General features: G+C 34.8%; 1 protein-coding gene across 1 annotated transcript in view; it reads right to left on the minus strand.

The window, feature by feature from the left end:
* The window catches only part of FOXP2 (forkhead box P2), a 596683-nt gene that overhangs the window by 516662 nt on the left and 65074 nt on the right, over window positions 1–14947 (minus strand). Inside the window, exon 2 of the mRNA XM_031664851.1 lies at window positions 1424–1568. The gene's annotated coding sequence lies outside the window, so the exon portion shown is untranslated. The remainder of the gene's footprint in view (window positions 1–1423; window positions 1569–14947) is intronic.

A 14947-nucleotide genomic window follows, 5' to 3' on the forward strand; every position in this document is an offset into this window, starting at 1 on the left:
ACTAAAGTTTACTTTGGAATTATATATATGTATATGTTTCAATTTATATATATGTAAGTTCCAATTTATATATATATATAAATTAAACATACTGTATAATTTTGGGGGGGTAGAGGTTTTCCACTCAACTTTGTATTTCTGTAGTTCAGCCATTATAATCTGTGATATAATTTGTTCATTATATTTCTGTAGAGCAGAGAGTCACCAAGATTTTTCTGTGAACGGCATTATTTTCCAATTCTTCATCAGCCTCAAACCATGAATGGGAGCACACTACTGACCCACCAAATTTAAATAGGCTTTTAAAGTTTCATCATGCTTTTCAATAAGAAAAGTTGTTTCATGTTAGTGAAAAGAATGATAAGTTTTGTAGTATTTCTTCAAGGTTTTTCTATCTAGTTCAATTATTTTCAAATGTTTTGGGCCAGGCACGTGGCTTATGCCTGTAATACCAGCAGTTTGGGTGGCTGAGGTGGGCAGATCACTAGGTCAAGAGATCGAGACCATCCTGGCCAACACGGTGAAACCCCGTCTCTACTAAAAATACAAAAGTTAGCTGGGTGTGGTGGCGCAGGCCTGTAGTCCCAGCTACTCGGGGAGTCTGAGGCAGGAGAATCACCTGAATCCAGGAGGCGGAGGTTGCAGTGAGCCGAGATCGCACTACTCCACTCCAGCCTGGTGACAGAGCGAGACTCCATCTCAAAAAAAAAAAAAAGGTCGTCACGTAGAACAAGGGATTTCTTCCTAAGTAATTGTCCTAAGGCAAGTATTTAGCTTCAGTCCTCCTTCTGTCTACCAACTTCTGAACAGCAACAAAATTCTGTGTTTCTATATAATCATTAATACGTATCTTTTAAGTTTTTCCTAACAGATAGGGAATCAGTCTTTCCAGTACACTGAGCCAACAAAATTGATACATTTGTGTAGCAGATTATGGATACAAATTCAGTCCAATTAAATTTCACCATGCTGAGGGAATAAAGAAATTAATGTATCTTTTACCAGGTGGTAGATTCAAGCAGACATATTAAGATAGTCTTATTCTCAGACATGAAGAAATAAAAAAGAAAAAAAAAAACAAAGTTTAGAGCAAAAACAGATTATAATGGCAAAACTGCAGATACTATATCAAAGGAAATTTCCTTCTTTTCATCAGAATACTCAAAATTCTCAACAGCTCTCCACCAGAAAATACAATTAATATTAATCTATTTTACATTAAATATTATTATTATAAGGTATCACTTTATATTATGTTAGTAAGTATTGACACAAATCAAAATTTAGAAGTTACAACCAAAACACCTGCATATTTTGTAGAGGAAAAAAATCCAAACAATATTGTGAACACATTATTTCTACTAAAACCTAAATAGCAATAAAAACTGAGGGATGAAAAATATGTAGAATACAGACAACTTACATTTGGAGAGTTAGACTTTAATTCTCTCTCTCAGGATTGAGGAATCTTATTCTTTGTGCTTACAATGCTCCCTTCTCCAGAGTATTCTTCTACTTCCAGGATAGGTCAGGACAAAGCTTCAACAGACTTCTATCATTTGTTTGATCTAGAGGGAAATTATACTTTTAATCAATTATTACAAAAATGCATCAGTTTTTTTTTTCTTACTGTACTGGGGGGCTGAAGCTTCCCCTGTTGGATATGAGGTGAACAGAAATATAAAAATTGCCTTGTTAAACATTATAATAAATAAATCTAGTATTTAAATTAACACCACTAAAAGAAACCCACATCTATCTTCTTTCTCATTTTTATGGCTAAGCAGCATAGCAGGAGAAAATTAATATTAAAAATCTAAATGACTACAAAAGCCTACTCAAATGTATTTTTTAAAGACTTTAACATAATTTTGCAAATCCATAAGTTTGAATGGGCTGGCAAAGACGATTAGGTATCAGATACTTTTACTCAGTTTTTTAATGTCTTAGGGCTGAAGAATTACAGGATGATTAGAAAAGTGTAAAGGAAAATATTTTTTAAAAAATTTTAATGGAATAATAAAAAAGACGATTTTAAGAACATGAAACAGACAAAAAAGAGTACAGGGTCTGTAAGACAGCAAGAAATCTGGAATGAGATTTTTTTTAATGGTATAAAGGTTGGGAAACTGCTACGGAAGCAAGGTATATTGTACATCTTAGACTATTTAACTGGGTATGTTCTAAATCTGGTTTCATCTTAATTCTCAAACAAATTTATAAGATGTAAAAATGCAACATATCCCACCTTTCTTTACAAGAACACAGAAATGTGATATATGAATATCAGACCTTTGGTGAGATGAACATTCATAAATTTAAGAGAACTTGCTCTATATTCAAATTTTATAAAAACCTAAGTTTCCAATAATGGGTATTTTCTGCCTCATTAAATTTAAGAATTAATATAAATATCTTCGGCCAGGCATGGTGACTCACGCCTGTAATCCCAGCACTTTGGGAGGCCAAGATAGGCAGATCACTTGAGCTCAGGAGTTCAAGACTAGCCTGGTTTCACCAACATAGTGAAACCCCGTCTCTACTGAAAATACAAAAATTAGCCAGGCATGGTGACATGCGCCTGTAATGTCAGCTACTCAGGAGGCTGAGGCACGAGAATTGCATGAACCCAGTAGGCAAAGGCTGTAGTGAGCCGAGATTGAGATCATGCTACTTACTGCACTCCAGCCTGGGCAACAGAGTGAGACCCTGTCTCAAAAAAAAAAAAAAAAAGATAAATGTCTTCAACATGTGCCATTACCTGGATCATACTCCCTTGCCTTATCTTAAAATCACTAGTATTCCCTTCCACTAAATAATAAACTGGAATTCAGGGGGAACATTTAAAGCAAAATTATATACATACATACACACCCACACACGTATGCGTTTAGGGGAAATGTGTATGATAGCACTTTAAAGTTAGTTTTTGCTCATAAACTTAACACAATATACTGGTGGTATTTATTTAAAAAAACAAAACTATTGTGAGAAAATAGTAAAATGAAGCCAAAAAACATCTATATCAGAATAGCTAAAATACAAAAAGTAAAATATATGTGGGCAAAAGGGCACCTCTTTAAACCATCATCTGATCATGAATTGATACTTGTGCAATTTTCTTGTTTTTAACCAATGTAAATGATATTTGCAATTATTTACCTGGAATATTTCAAAATTATTTCAAGGTGAAATAAAAACATAAATTTCATTACCAAAGATTAAAGCTATATCCACTGAAGACTAGACTTTGAGATTAGAGTAGGTGTTTTGTTTTCTTTTCTAAAGATTCAACTAATCTTGGCCAAATTTGAAAGCCTTAGTACTGAAACTTATCAACAGGCACTTTCTAGATGAATATATCCACATGGCAGTTCAAGCACAGGTAGTTCTGCTTTAGTTTCCAGAACACAGAAATGGTTTTGCAGTATTTTGGGTCAGTGCAGATCAATGCACATTCCTTTAGGGAAGCTTTTTGAACTGACAAAGGATAAATGATTGACATCAATAACAAATACTTTTTGTCGTCCTGAACTGACATGTCATTTATAGCAATACATATGCTAATTAATGTCATCCATATCTACCAGATGTGTCAGAGGAGTATGCCAGACTCTTCTTCACAGGATATAGCTTTAGTGTGGCTACAATTACATTATCAATATGGAAATGCATCCCTTTGTGATAAAGAATTGAACTATTCACACACACACACACACACACACAGAAATATACTTTTTATGATAGAGAAAATCCCACTTATACGTACAACTAGCTGTACTTTTTCTTTTCTCTTGAGAAAACTTTTTAAAACAAACTCTTTCTTATAGAATTCAAATACACTATAATCTTAATTCTAAAAATTATAGTATATAATGTACTAAAATACTAGTTGAGGTCTTCACAAACCACACTATCAACATGACACTTTACTATAATACATTAAAATTTAATTTGCAGATTATCACAAGTATGCTGGTAGATCATTAACAACTAGAACTATGTATTAATCATCTTCATTTCCCATACCTTAGGACAGAGCTCGGTATATAGTGGGCACCTTTTTTTTTAAATAAACAAGTCACCAAAATTATGTAGAGTATATATGTCAATGAATTCACCATATACAAAGAAAGAATTACAAATGTCAACTAAAACTAGTCATGAGATAAACCAATAAAGAACTCTTCTTATTGTCTGGTAGTATTGGGGCTCAGAAAGCAATATCCCAAAATGAAGGTCTCAGAAGTAGCCTCAGAAAGCAAAGTTTGTCTCTGATCTTCTGCACTCCTGTCTCTCAGTCCCATTTTCCTCGGAGGCTAGCCACAGAAACTAGAATCCTGCCTCCGCAAGGGAAGTGCTAGAAATCAGAGCCCCCTTTCCCCAAAGCTAGTCAAAACCTAAAAATATTACTCTAATTTTCCCTTACCTTTCTGTGCAATAACTTGCTGTTAAGACTTATCCTATTTGACTGTAAGTCTTCAGATCCCCAGAAAGTCCTGCCCCATACCAGGAAGGAATGCATGCTCAGAGGCCAGGAAGAATCTAGACAGACAGGCCTTGCTGGAGTTCTTCACTCAGTCTATCAGCATTAAATCACACCCTTTTCCTCCAATATTTCTACATAGCTGTCCAGACTTTGTTGAGCCTTTGCATAAAAATAGAGAACTTCCCCGGTATCTTTGGATCTTCATGCTGAAGGCTCCTATGTATGCATGTTAAATAAATTTGTATGCCTGTTTCCAATTAATCTGTCGTTTGCAGGTTGATTTTTTGGTGAACCTTCAGAAGGCCAAGGGTAACTTGCCCCTTTGGCTCCTACAATAGCTAAGAACTGAATAAATGTGAACTATAATTCCAGTGACCATTAGTCCTGGATTAGCTGGGACAGATGTGGTTCATACCTATTGTAATTATTAACAACTATCCCTTTCACTCTCAAAAGTGTCCCAGTTTGGATGGTAATTTTACATATTCATTCAAAGTATCCTTAGTGTATTATTCATTTATCATTTATTTCTTTTCATAAACAGATTACTGGGTTTTTTTTCTTTTTTGTTACTTTCCATGATGCTGTTACATGAAAAAAATATTTGGTTGGAATTAGAACGAACGAGATTCCATTCTTTCAACATTAATAAATTCACATAGACCGTCCCAGAGTTTAGCAAATCTTTACATCCTTGAAACTAAATATTTTATTATCAGGACAGGAATAACCTAGCTGAAAAATCCAATGTTACTTCTTAATTCTTAGTTTGCTTAACTCCTCTGCTTCACTTAGCTTATTGTTTACTCTTTCCTTCTCAAAACTCTTCCTTTGCTTTGCATGATACCACTCTTAATTTCTCTCCTAGCTCTCAACCCTGCTTTTTCAGTCTTGTTGGTTACTATTCCTGCATGTGCCTTTTCCATGTCAGTTTTCTCAAGATACCATTCTAGCCCCAATTTGTATTCTATTTCTTGAATCAACAACTACTTGTTGCAAATGATTCTCGAACGTATATATCCAGTCCACAACCCTCCCCTAACCTTCACAATCAAAGTACCTACTAGTTATATAATCTCCTATCTGGTCCTTTATCCTTCAGTCTTAACTCTCTTGAATACATACTACACGCCCAAACTAAGTTTTTTTTGTTTCTTGTTTTTCTGAATGTAAATCTGATAGTATTGTTCCCAGACCAAGGAAGCAACCAACAGTTACGGAAGGAGTGAACATCTGCAGAAAATTCCAAGGCAACATAAAACGGAGTGAATCCAAACCCACTAGAATAAGTGATCAGTTACTGGTCTCTCATTTGTAATACCAACTTATTTCACCTACAAAAATTTTTGCAAGTAGTCGTTAGGTTTCAAGGCAACAATCACCAGAAAGAATAATATGATAAACATCACATACATCATGAGGGTCACAAAATAAAATACCTAAAGACAAAAATATTAATTAGGCTAGGTGCAGGATAAAGTTTCATGCTACTATGGCAAAGTCTCTGAAGAGGTGGTGTTTTTTTCTTTTATTTTTTTTTGTTTGTTTGTTTTTTTGAGACAGAGTTTTGCTCGGTTGCCCAGGCTGGAGTGCAGTGGCGTGATCTCGGCTCACTGCAAGCTCCGCCTCCCAGGTTTAGGCCATTCTCCTGCCTCAGCCTCCCGAGTAGCTGGGACTACAGGCGCCCGCCACCGCACCCGGCTAATTTTTTGTATTTTTAGTAGAGACGGGGTTTCACCGTGTTAGCCAGGATGGTCTCGATCTCCTGACCTCGTGATCCGCCCGTCTCGGCCTCCCAAAGTGCTGGGATTACAGGTGTGAGCCACCGCGCCCGGCCCGAGGTGTTTTTTTTTAAGCCCCATAAATTTACCGCCATTACTGCTTTGTAAGAATGTAGGTTTAGTCTTGCCAAATCAGAATTTTCAAGACAGACTGGTAAATCATTATGTGTGTGCATGAGAGAGAGAGTGAGACAGCGTCCAATTTTTAAGATTTAACAACTAATTTCATATTTTAAAAAAACAAATAATACTTGCAAGCTCTGTAAAGGACATGGACCACTCCTTTCTTTTTTAACATGAAGGCTAAATGGATGGGCTAGCCTGAGACCTGACAACCAAGTACAACATGGTTTCCACATAAAAGTCTGGTTTGAATATTGAACAATCAGTAAATACATTTTGCTATACAACACACTTACATTTTGACAAAATATTTGCTATTTACTTTTAGCAGTTTAAAACATCCAGTAAATGCAATTTTCCATCCTCTTTTGCTCAGCTGTCTTCCACTGACTCTTAAGTATCTTCATTTGAATATTCTGATTCTGACTCTTATTCAAATTAATAATGACTGATTATTTTCATTTCCATCTCAAGCCTTCTTGTTTGTTTTTTTAAATATTGTTGTTTCTTAAATATATGCCAAAGCATACTAAGTGTCTCTAGAAAGCATCTTAAAAGCAGTCTCTCTTCTACCTACTATTATAATGACAGTTTTTCCCCTTTACTCCAATAACAATTTCAAATTCATATCTCTCACATCCACCAAATGTCTTCAAATATCCGTCTCATCATTATCTTTATAGAATATATCAGACCCACCCTTTGCAAATATATAACATGTTTTTATAGTATGTTAGACTGGCATAGGGGGAGGTGGGGGAACACATTTAATATTTATTAAATTTAATATATGTGACTTCAAATCATGCATATATTTCCCTGGTGCCTCTTCCTACAAGTGCATCAACTAGGACAGGGAGGGGCTCCTCAATACATACCAAATAAAACTTATTAGCCTAAAACCTAAGACCCTTCATTCTTAGGACTGAATTTGCCTCTCCTTTACTTTGTTTCACTTATTTCTACATTCTAGAATCAAACTGAACTATTAGATATTTGCTTTGATTTTTTTTAGAGTCTAAATTTGCTCCACTTAGGATGTCTCTATTTTCTCAAATTCTATTTGTCCAAATGTTACTATACCTTTCAAGCCTCAATTTAATTACCATTAACTCCATGAACTCCTCCCCTATTCTCTTAGCCAGGAATAAGCTACTCAAATAGCATTTTCTCTACAGCTCCCCTCTAAAAACTGTCCACATAATCTACTATGTAATACATTTGTCCACATACCTGATTTCTAACATTTAATTTAAAATTATTTGAAAATGGAGAATGTATTATTCATCTGTGTCTTTCTTAACAATGTAGCTTTATCACAAAGAAATTACTGAGTCTTTTGACAAGGAATGGTATGGAAGATAGAGGCAGAGCTATAGTATAACTCAAAGAAAGACAGTTAAGTCCTTCCTAATCTTTTATCTTCATCAATTGCAAGAAATAATTATAACTGCCATTATTTCCAAATAAATACATCTTTCAAAAATATGTCTCATGCCAACCAAGTCATTGGCTTTTATAAAAAACTTACTAGAAAATCTATACTGAAATTGTCAAATAAAACACGTGGTTTTAAATAACTTATTTAAAGTTCTAAGTCAACATTAAAATTTAAGATTGTTTTTCATGAAAATCATGTTACAATTTCTTTTAAATGATATGATAAATCTCTTTCCTAAGGCCCACTACATACAATATGAAAAGTAAGATTAAAACTAGCATACTGTCAACTAAAAGTCAAGTTTGAAAAATATTGGAAGAAATTTTTTCTCAGCCAAATATGAGTACCATGACCTGTGACTCAACCCCAGGAGATCCTGAGAATATGTGCCCAAGTTGTTGACCTTTGCTTGGTTTTATACATTTGAGGGAGACATAAGGCATCAATCAATACATGTAAGATATACAATGGTTTGGTCTTGAAAGGTGGAACAACTCAAAGTGGGAGTGGGTCTCCAGGTCATAGGTGGTTGCAAAGATTTTCTCATCGGCAATTGGTTGAAAGAGTTATTATCTAAAGAACTAGAATCAATAGAAAGGAATATCTGGGTTGAGATAAGGGGCTGTGAAACCCAATCTTTTATCATGCAGATGAAGTCTCCAGGTAGCTGGCTTCAGAGCTCTTATTGTTACAGTGGGTAGCTAGTCAGACATGAGCAGAGAAGGAGAGAGCTCCCCTCCCACAGGCACACACACCAGAAATGTCAAGCAACCAGTAACATTTCAAGTTATTGTTAACTGTCTTTCCAAAATAATAACTGGTCGCAGCCAGCGCCAGGAAAATGCAGTCTCCTGATAGAAAAACCTAAAACTGGTGATCAGCAGCTTCCGGAAAATATCTCAGGAGCTGGGTGAGTGGGAGGAGGCATGCGCATTAAGAGGCAAAATGGCACAGGTTAACTGGTGTATGACCTTGTAGTAACACTCAGACTGGTAAGGGAAGAACGCCTCAAGTGAACATGTGTATAACCTCAGTAAACACACTGCACATGCTCCCCTCCCAAGTGTTAGCAAGCCACTGTGCATGCAGACAGCCCACGACAAGGGAAGAGTCAGGGGAGAAGAGATGTAAACCCCCAGAAACATGCTGACATACAAAACTCCAAGTCAAAAGGTCAAACCACACATTTGACCTCTCAAGTCACCCACTTGGCCCTCTTCTATGTGTACTTCCTTTCATTCCTGCTCTAAAACTTTCAATAAACTTTGACTCCTGCTCTAAAACTTGCTCTGTCTCTCCTTCTGCCTTATGCCCCTCAATTCTTTCTTCTGAGGAGGTAAGAACTGAGGTTGCTGCAGACCCATACAGATTTGCTGCTGCTAACATACTTCGGTGGCACATGACACAGGTAATTTCCACTGCTAACATTATCAGACCTAAAACGGTGCCAGATTCCTCGCTAATTCTCTCCTGCATCAGGGAAAAGACCTGAAAAGGGAAGGGGATTCCCTATAGAATGTAGCTTTTCCCCACAAGAGATAGCTTTCCAGGGCCATTTCAAAATATGTCAAAGAAATATATTTTGGGGTAAAATACTTTAATTTTTTGAGGGTCTGCTATCTGTCATGTGATGCTATACTAGAGTCATGTTGGAATTTGGTGTCTTATTGCTACACAGTCTGTTTTGTCAGTCTTAAGATCGCTGTTTTAATGTTAATGCTGAACAGCTGTGCCTGAATTCCAGAGGAGGAGGATATAATGAGGCATGTCTGATCCCCCTTCCCATCATGGCCTGAACTAGATGTTCAGGTTTACTTTGGAATGTCCTTCCTGGATGAGAGGTGGGTCCATCAGTCAGTTGGGGGTCTTATAATTTTATTTTTGGTTTACAATACCCAATATATATACGGTCATCCAAGTGGTTGTTAAGAGTCAGGAAGAGGAGTACTAAGTCATTTTCTATATTCTATTAATAACTGTATTAGCAGCCAATTTTAGAAAATGGAATATTTACATGAGTTATTTTATGGAAAAAAAACTTATCTACATAATCTTTGGGTCAAGATTGGTACCTGACATAAAGTAGACTGTCAATGAATGATAAGGATCTTCTAACTGGGAAGACTCTGTGAGCCTCTGGTTCAACCCCCAACATTTACAGAAGAAATTCACAGAAGTAGTTTCCCCAGAATCTCAGAGGGTATGGCAGAGACAGGATTTTACCTCAGGATAATTGTCCTAAATCCAGCAGTCTTTTCTTTTGAAAATCCAAATTTACTCACTATTTAGTTTATATATAAATATACACATATAGTATTTAATTTCTTTGAACACATTTCAAAATACTAATTTCCATTAAATAATATATTTAATCAAAAGTAGAATATACCAATATTCTTTGTACAAGTTGTCCATAGACTATGCTTTAAAGTTCACATTAACCATTTCACTTACATATTTACACGTTTATGACTGTAGAGTCAAATAAGGGTATCAAAACTATAAAATGAATAATTTTCCATTCTCAAAAAGGCATAACCAGTATCAGCATCAATGGATTCATACTTAAAGGAGATGTACTTATACTTATTTTTTTAATAAGTTCTGAGTAGTTGATGATTGTTTATTAGCTTGTTTATGATGCAGAAAAAAATCTCAGAGCAAATAGGCAGGAGAGATGGGGAAAAAAAAAAAAAAAAAACCCACCTTATCTATATTGCCCTGACAATTGAGTTTGGACAACAGTATTTTCTAAATGTACCCTATTCAAGGCTGGATATGTAATTACCTTCAGTTCATGGTCTAGACATTAATGCTTTCATAGTATTTAAGACTCCTTGTAACACGCTTGCAGCTTTAAGTAAGCAAGGCTAAATCTTGACCAGATAAATTAGCAAAGAATGCAATAAAAGCTGCAATAAAAGAACTTTATCCTACAAACCTTCAAGTTGCTGCTAAATGAGATTTCTTTGAAATGCAGATCAGTTGAACTAGATTAGTGAATTTTAGCTCCTGTCAACATCATAACAAAATACAAATACAATTGTTCACTGGTCTTATCTCCATGCTTCCATCTGCTGCCTTGTTATTTACTTTCCTTGATTTACTATGCAGATCTAAATAAGGCACATCAAGGAGGGCTTACAACACAATGGCTTCTTAAGCTTTACATCAAGGTATTTGAAACTGAAGCCAGGAAAGGGCTGCCATCAAAGACATATCTCTAATGAACTTCCATATCAGAGAAGGTTTGGTATTTAATACTGCTGTGAAAAGAAAGAGCTACAAATCAGAATGGCCTATGAAAGAAAATGCCTACAAATCTTGATGAGATTAGCACCTCTGAGAATTAATATCCCAATAAAAATGATGTCTGGTACATTGAAGAGTTAACTTCCAACCTTTGCAAATATAATGCACTATGTCAAGAGCAGGGAAATCATTTGACAAGGTTAAAAGGTCAGGAAGGAATTTTTAATTTCCCCCCAAAGCTAGAAAATGATATTTTTTATTCTTGCTCGTAGTAACTCCATGTCAGAAGAAACATACTTAAACACAATTAACACAATTAACAGATTTGTAACATTACTTTCTATGTCATAAGCATTTTGCACTATTGTTCAAAATGGAAAACCAGGAACAACTACACAGTAAAATAATGTAATCTAAAATGACAGCATGCAACATTTGTTCATCAATTCTAGTATTTTCCTTTTCTTCCCCCACAGCAATCTATGGCAACAGAGAGTAAAATCTTCTGTCATTTTGCAAATCCTGAGGTGCCATTTTTATTTTATGCCACTACCCTTTTTAAGAGATACAGATAAGGAAAAAATTTATTCTACCCTTTCTTTAATCTAATTGTGTTTTCCCAGATTTATTTCTAATATGCCAAAGTCAAACAAGACAATAATTCACAAACCTAATGTGAAAGTTTCCAGCAAACTCTGCTTGCATTACTATTTGACAATTTCTTTCCCATAAGCAATAAGATCTATAAACAAATAATACTATTTTTCCTAAAGAAAACATTTCAATCATTTATGTCATTCTATAGCAAGGGAAGATCCCACAAGCATATTCTGTTCTGTGGATCAATCAGTTCCAAACCAAAGTAGACACGTTGTCGACTCCAGTGCCTGGAAATCCTGCTGCAGGCTCACCAGATGATGAAAACTGAGGTATGCAGTGTATGGGGGCCCCACATGGCATTCAGTAGCTTCTGGGCATGTCAAACTTCACAACTACCCTACAGTCAATGACAGCAAACACCTTCCCCGTTCTTGCCTCCAAACATACACTTGCTTCTCTATCCTCCCTCCAAATCACGGGCAATCTTCCAAAAACAAAGCCCCAAACAGAAGCAACCTCCCTTGACTACACAACAGAAATCACAGTTGTCTTTTTGCTGGATTTCATTTCATGTAGGCGATGTTCCAGACTTATTTACAACCACAAGAGACTGTTACCTCTTCTTGTTTAATGAAATGACAAAACAACAGATTTGCATATGCAAAAGCAGGTGCTATAACAGGTTTGACTACTCTTGACCTAAAGCATGTAAAAGAGGTTTATTTGCAACAGCTGTCTCAAAGGTATTGGTGCTCTGATGGGCAGTCAAACACTCTACCATCTGTAGAAGTATGTGCTCAAAATGACAATCTGAATTCAAAACTGATCAATAGATCTTCCCTCATCTTTATCCATATGTTGAAATATTAAGATGTGCACATACTAGTCTATTTTATCTATCAGTCACAGATAAGAAAACTAAAATTAGAATGTTGACATGTAAAAATTATGTGTTCAATAATGTCAAAACAATTTGTTTCATCATTGTGCCATACAAACTGTAAGATACCAGATACTGTATTTTAATTATAGTATTATTTTATATGGTAAGTTTTCATAGTGCTAATAATCCTAATTGCTGGCATAATGGTCAAAATAACTACTTTCTTAGATTTCTGCTACTTTATATTCCTTAACTATTTTTACATTCAAGCTGTAGTTTTAGATCTTGAAAATAATGAAATTGCGTGCACTAGTTTCTTAGTCTCTCTCACTTTTAGTTTCAATTTAGACAGGTACATTTTTCCACTGAGATTACTGTTTTCTTTTAGAGAAGAGGCTACTTTTCCCCTTCCACACCAAAGTCTGAACATAACCTCTCACCGAATGGAATGACTTGTTTTTGTGTTATGTTTGCAGAAGGTAGCACCATATGCCCCAAGCTCCAAGTTGGATGCTCTTTCTATGGTCTAATTTGCTTGTCAAAAGATGTTACAATCACAAATCTACAACGTTTAGATAAACTTAGTATTGCATGAAATAAAACACAATTTTTCTCACTTTCTTAAAATGTAACAAATTGATCTCTAATAAATGCAAAAGGTTTGTAAAGTTCAAATGTCTAAATTATAAATAAAAGAACATGGCATCACGATTGAACAAAGAAAATAACGCACACACACAAATTCTCTCTCTCTTACATAAGTTTAAATAAATTCTCTACAATTAAGAACAAAAACCTTGTCTCCTTTTTGAAAAAACAGAGCGTATGCAGTGTCCAATTTTCAAGCTGACCTAAAAATAATCAACGACTTCTTAAATAGAAGTTTCACAAAAATAAAGTCATTTTTATTTTTGTGAAAATCACAATTCATTATGAAAATTTGAGTGAAATATAACTACTTATGCTAAATACTTTTGCAATTCAACTGTATATCTCTGAAATTTTGTTTTAACTTCCAAGAAGATTAAAATGTTGCTAGTATAGTATTCTTTTGCTTGTTTAATTATGATTTTGCCTATTTGCTTTTTCATGATGAGGAGATGGTATCTGACCATGGGAAGGGGGAAGGAAAGTCTATACCTGCAGACAACTGGTTTATATTTTTCCCTTTTCCCTTTTTGTTTAGTTACTTTAGCATTTAAGAATTAAAATACCATTTAGAGAAAAAAAAATGGTATTCAGTGGCCATTTCTAACAACTGAGATGAGACATTATGACCCCTTCAAAGCTTTTCCAAATTTTTAAAAACTAAAATTATTTACTTAATAGGTTGTAACTGCCTTTTCTCAGCCACAGTAATCCATCATGTGAATAAATATTTAGACAATATTTTAAATGTGTACAATGTACTTGAGGGAATGCCACAGTTCCAGGCTGTCATGTAAATACAATATGATCAAAAACATTCTGCTTGTATAATAAAAGCCCAGCTAGAAACACAGTATTTCAGCCAAAGAGAAAATTGATATCTAGGAAAACCACAGCAGTAGAAAGTGACCACCAGTAACATAATTGCAATTTTAAGAAGTTTTGAAAGTTTTCTTTGGTAAAGAAGACATCATATAAAGAATATATATCTATTTTAAACAGCTATTAACATTTCTTAAAAATTTGCCATTTGTGAATAAAGATGATATATGCATTTAATAAACAACACAATGCAGCAAAATAATACTAATAATAAAGTAGCACTGTATCTACTATCAGGGAACAATTTCCAAGGCTATTAAGTGAAAAAGCAGAATACATCAAAGAGTATATATTGTTACTATTTGTAGAAAAAATGTATATAAAAAATACATTTATGTTTATATATACATTTACTATTTCTAGAAACATACCAAGACACTGGTTTTAGTAATTTCTCCTTGAAAAGTGGAAATGGATAATTAAGGCAATGCTTCACAATCTTTTTAATGACAACACAACATAGAAACTGGTATCAATTATTAAACTGCACATCAGGACAAATGGAGGGCTAACTTTCCCAGGCCCCACCCTGCTTTTGTTGCATGCTAAAGAGATAACTATCTCTTCATCTGGACCCTAAAGTAATTGAGGCTCAGCAGGCTACAAAATACTATGTATTGTCTATTTTTAAGAATTAAAGTAAAATCAAATAAGCCAAATTGGCCATATAAAGCTTATCAATGAAGATGAGAAACATATTAATATATCAATCTTCTTGCAGTTTAACATCTTTAAAAATTAGCACCTGCTAGAAAATCTAATTGAACACTAAATGATATTCACGTAATCCCTCAATCTTTCTAATTTAAAGATGCTGCTGATAATAATATAATGTTTACCATATACAT

The sequence above is a fragment of the Papio anubis genome, chromosome 4, assembly GCF_008728515.1.
Source record: "Papio anubis isolate 15944 chromosome 4, Panubis1.0, whole genome shotgun sequence".
In the NCBI taxonomy this organism is placed as follows: domain Eukaryota; kingdom Metazoa; phylum Chordata; class Mammalia; order Primates; family Cercopithecidae; genus Papio; species Papio anubis.